Below are 6,000 nucleotides of genomic sequence, written 5' to 3'. Positions count from 1 at the left end.
ACGACGTCACATTGGGAAACTTACGACGCAACACGAATCATCATTATACAATCTCCGATAATTTTTTGGTCGATGTTAGCACAATGGATAATTAGATATATGACTGGGTACAAGGTCTAGATGACCAACTAGGGCTAGGACAATTATAGGGCCATTTATGGTCATATATCGGGGAATTGGGTAGATTATGTTCAATCATCAATAATATTCAATTACTTTTTGGCTGATATTAGCTTTTTCGCAAATATACGATATATGGTCATGGGAATATATTGATTCATGTTTATGGCCATATATCGAGAGATACACCAGTTGGGTTAGTTTAGATTATATACAATCTCCAATAACTTTTTGGTCGACATTAGCACAATATACAATCATAGTCAAGTGTATGATTTAATTGTCGTAAAATCGTTTATGGCCATATATCGAGAGATACACCAGGTAGGTTAGATTAGATGATGTACAATCATCATCATACAATCTTCAGTAACTTTTTGGTCGACATTAACACAATATACAATCATATTCAAATACATGACCAATTGTCATAAAATCATTTATGGCCATATATCGAGAGATACACCAGGTAGGCTATATTACGTTATGCAAAACATAGGAACCTTCTTCTACTATTCCATAGTCTTCAATCTATTTAATTCCAGTTCCTTATACATCAATGAATCCACATATCTCAAAAACAAAATTCTGAAATTTTGTCCAAACCGTTACACCATATGTCGCAATCTCCAATACCCACGTGGGCGGTTCTTTAATTAATCGAACAACTTGAAACTTCGCAACTTCTCCGCACCGAAGTTCAGGATAGGCCTGTTCTAAAAATAAACTCTCGAGTTCTTAAATTTCCGGTTATACTCCGCTCTTCCTGGAACGTATTACCGTCTATCCTTTTCCCGCGATAGAACGAGGGGCGGGAGGGTTGGTCGGGGTTTGATGTCGAGCATCCCGGGGGTGGCAAGTTCAAGGTAGCCACGACCGGGCACGTCCGGGCATGTCCGGGCATGCTAACCCAAATACGATTACGGTTTCAGGACGGTGGAGAGCCGAGACAACAAACTCGAGATTCAATCGGAATTTGGCCAGATGCAACAAGGACCAATTCCTCCTCGAGGATCATCCAGCTTCCTTTATTCTACCTCGTCCTATATCGCTGACACTTTCGATCGCACAAATATTTTACAGGGTCAACTTTCATGAAGATATCTCTTCACTTGTTACTCGAAAACTGGCCTTCAGTATTACCTAATATAGTCTATCTTGTGTATCTCTCCTTATATGGCCATAAATGATTCTATGACAATTGGTCATATACTTGAATATGATTGTATATTGTACTAATGTCGACCAAAAAGTTATTGAAGATTGTATGACGATGATTGTACATCACTTAATCTAACCTTGTAGTGTATCTCTCGATATATGACCATAAACGATCCTATGACAATTTGTCATATACTTGAATATGATTGTATATTGTACTAACGTCGACCAAAAAGTTACTGAAGATTGTATGATGATGATTGTACATCACCTAATCTAACCTTGTAGTGTATCTCTCGATATATGGCCATAAACGATCCTATGACAATTGGTCATATACTTGAATATCATTGTATATTGTACTAACGTCGACCAAAAAGTTACTGAAGATTGTATGATGATGATTGTACATCACCTAATCTAACCTTGTAGTGTATCTCTCGATATATGGCCACAAACGTTTCTATGACATCAAACAATTCATACACTAGACTATGAGTGTATATTGTCAACCAAAAGTTATTGAAGATGACTAAAAGATCAAAATGGATCACCCTGTGTACAAAAACAGTTCAATTAACTGAAACGCCAATAAATATTCGCTCGATGAAATTTTTCTACTGCAACGTTGCACAATACGTATTTATAGTCGTATTTTTTTGCAGAGCTCCTCGAAAGATGTTTTTCACTCGGTACTAAAAGTTATCTTTACGATTACGATGTCCACAGCGGTAATAAACAGTTGATTTAACTCCTGCACAGACGTTTCGACTCGGTTTCTCGATTAATCGCATTCGTGCAATTGCATCATATCCGCGGAAGAACAATAATACGTAGCAGTCGCTTTATGTCGATTACCTTGAACATCCAGTACCGGAGTACACACTGTGGGATACAATTTCAGTCGTTCGGTAACTGATGATCATTGTTTCGTCATTATGCGATGATATCGATGTGACTTCTTTAAGGACGCACGTGTAAACTTGACAAATTATCGTGTATGTAATTTTCATATTTTTAGGATTTCTTTGTATGGTATTTTATATACTCAAATTTCCCTATTTACAATCCCCCATTAATCCCCTATTATCAAATTTCCCTATTTACAATCCCCTATTAATCCCCTATTATCAAATTTCCCTATTTACAAATCCCTAGATCTATAAAATATATATTTTACAAAGTTCCATACTCTCAGATTTCAACATTATGAAATCCCTAGATTTCCCTAGATTCCCCAATGCCCAACTCCCTGCATCAAATTACACAGTCGCAGAATTCGCCGATAAATTCAGCCGTTCACAGAAGCTTATGGAAGATAAACTAGTTTTCTATTAAAGACAATAAGCCGGAGAAAAGCTACCTTGAAACAGGCAATCCTTTAACCTTAAACAACGACCCGACCTCGACTCAATTTCCAACAGGTACAAGTTGCTGGATCTCATTAATAACGTTAAATACTAATCGGGTTGGAAGTTGCCGATCAGGGTCAAGAAAGTTGCTTGAAATAGTGCAATTGTGTGAAACATCTTCAATGATCTTACAATAAAATTTATTATCGGTCGTGACACGACGTAGAATCCTAGTAACAAGGTAGACGTTTTGATTGAGTTGATCGATGGGACAATCTATGGCTATTCTAATTTTTCTAAGGAAAATGTTCAACGTGTACGACGTAGGGATTTTTATGGAATTTTAGAGATTTGAAAAAAAATGATATTTGAGCAATCTGGAGAATTTGGGGATCTAGGGAATTAATTTAGGGATATAGAGATTTCAGGTTATGCAACTTGGGAGTCTAGAGATTTTGGGATTTGGAAATTTAGGGCCTAGGAATTTTGGGATTTGAAATTTTGGTGTCTAGGGATTTTGGGATTTAGAGATTTAGGGCCTAGGGATTTTGGGATTTGGAAGTTTAGGGCCTAGAGATTTTGGAATTTGGAATTTTGGGGTCTAGGCATATTGGGATTTGGGAATATGGGGTCTAGGGATTTTGGTATTTGGAATTTTGGGGCCTAGGGATTTTGGGATTTGGAATTTTGGGGTCTAGGGATATTGGTATTTGGAAATTTGGGGTCTAGGGATTTTGGGATTTGGAAATTTTGGGCCTAGGGATTTTGGTACTTCGAAATTTGGGGTCTAGGGATTTGGGGATTTGGGGATTTGGAAATTTGGGGCCTAGGGATTTTGGGATTTGGAATTTTGGGGTCTAGGGATTTTGGGATTTGGAAATTTGGGGTCTAGGGATTTTGGTATTTGGAATTTTGGGGTCTAGGGATTTTGGGATTTGGAATTTTGGGGTCTAGGGATATTGGGATTTGGAAATTTGGGGCCTAGGGATTTTGGTACTTCGAAATTTGGGGTCTAGGGATTTGGGAATTTGGAAAATTGGGGTCTAGGGATTTTGGGATTTGGAAATTTGGGGTCCAGGGATTTGGGGATTAGGAAATTTGGGATCTAGGGATTTTGGGATTTAGACATTTTGGGGTCTAGGGATTTTGGGATTTGGAAATTTTGAGATCTAGGAATTTGTGGATTCACATTTGGGGATCTAGGGATTTGGGGATTTAGACATTTTAGAATCTAGGAACTCAGCCATTCAGAAATTTTTAAATCTAGAGAATTGAAAAATAAAAAATTAAAAAATTAAAAAATTAAAAAATTGAAAAATTAAATTTAAAAATTGAAATATTGTAAATTTAAAATACTGTAAAACTAGTAAATCTTTTTTTTAAAAACACGTATATCCTGTTAAAAGCAAAAGAAAATTTTATATATTAGTAAAAAGCTGCATCTAAGTGCACAAAAAGCTAATAGAGGATGCGTCATATGGTTTAGCTGTCGGTTATGAATATGGTGTATTTTCTTAAGCCACCAGGCGGATGTACATGGAGATGAAGCTTTCTCGAGCCTTGGGGAGAATGAGGCAGTTGTGGACGACCTCGAGCGAGTGTCGGCTCCCGGCAATGTATAACGGGTTGCCCGTGACCGGGGAAGACCTTGGCCATGGATGTACGCCGGGTGTCGTGACGCAGGCGCCGCGTTACCTTTACGAGCTCATCTTTCTGCGATTTAAAAAAGAAATACCACTTATAAAGAAAGTCTATTCACCTTAAATAATTTATCGCTTGTTATCTTCCGGTTGGATAAAAGAGCAAGTTATTATTATTTACGTAATAAGATTTATGTGTATAGTCCCTGGTTATGGACCATGTACAGAAATTTTAGTTTTATGGAAATTTTTGAAATGGGGATTTAGCAGTTGGGGAAATTTGGAATTGCGGATTTAGGGATTTAGAGAATTTTTTATTTGGGAATTTAGAGATTTGGGGAATTTTGTAATTGGGAATTTAGGGACTTGGGAAATTTTTAATTTGAGGATTTAGGAATTGGAAAATTATGGAATTGAGGAATTATGGAATGGGGAGTTATGGAATTGGGAAATTATGGAATTGGGAAATTATGGAATTGGGAAATTATGGAATTAGGGAATTATAGAATTGGGGAATTATGGAATTGGGAATTATGGAATTGGGAATTATGGAATTAGGAAATTATGGAATTGGGAAATTATGGGATTGGGAAATTATGGAATTAGGAAATTATGGAATCGGGAAATTTTAGAATTGGGAATTACAGAATTGGGGAATTATGGAATTGGGAAATTATGGGGTTGGGAAATTATGAAATTGGGGAATTATAGTATTGGGAATTATGGAATGTACTTGAATATAACAGAATAATATTTGAACGGTATTTTTCATCTCCTTATGCAATAATATCACCAAGATTTATGCTAATTAAAAAGAGGTGTATAACTACGAATACATTACACGGTGTAGTAAAGATACAAGCACATTACATCAGAAATGATATTTCTCTATTTTTAAAACCCGAATAACATTATGAATGCACAATTCAAGTTTTTAAAAATTTCAAAACATATTCAAACACATCACTCATCGATATTTCCGAGTACCGATAACATCTCGATAACGTTATCGATATACCTCTGCCAGCTGACGAAAAAGGTTTGTAGGACAAACGTTAATACCACAGTTTACTCTGAAACAATCATTAAGGACCTTGCGTCAGTCTTGACCGGTTGTAACTAGCAATGGATGCAATCTTGCTTCAGGAACATTTATACTTCTTAATTAAATTAGATTTAATTATCTTATCAACTTTGTTATTTTGATCTAAATCAATGTTATGTTACTTTGGATTTTGTTTTGAATTCCATTTTTATGTTTGAAATATGGAGGCATACTTGGTAACTCCCTGTTCCATAATTCCCCGATTTTGTAATTCAACGATTCCATAATTCCCCTATTTCATAATTTCCCAGGTCCATAATTTTCTAATTCCATAATTTCCCAGGTCCATAATTTTCTAATTCCATAATTTCCCAGTCCTATAATTTCCCAATTCCATAACTCCTCGATTCCATAATTTCCAATTCCATAATTTCCCAATTCCATAATTTTCTAATTCCATAATTCCCCAATTCCATAATTTCCCAATTCTAAAATTTCTCAATTCCATAATTCCCAATTCCATAATTCCCTAATTCCATAATTTTCCAATTCTAAAATTTCTCAATTCCATAATTCCCAATTCCATAATTTTCTAGTCTCATAATTCCCAATTCCATAATTTCCCAATTCCATAATTCCCCAATTCCGTAGTTCCCCAATTCCATAATTCCCCAATACCATA

Source organism: Megachile rotundata, chromosome 11 (assembly GCF_050947335.1).
Source record: "Megachile rotundata isolate GNS110a chromosome 11, iyMegRotu1, whole genome shotgun sequence".
Taxonomy (NCBI): Eukaryota; Metazoa; Arthropoda; class Insecta; order Hymenoptera; family Megachilidae; genus Megachile; species Megachile rotundata.
This window is presented reverse-complemented; position numbering follows the sequence as displayed.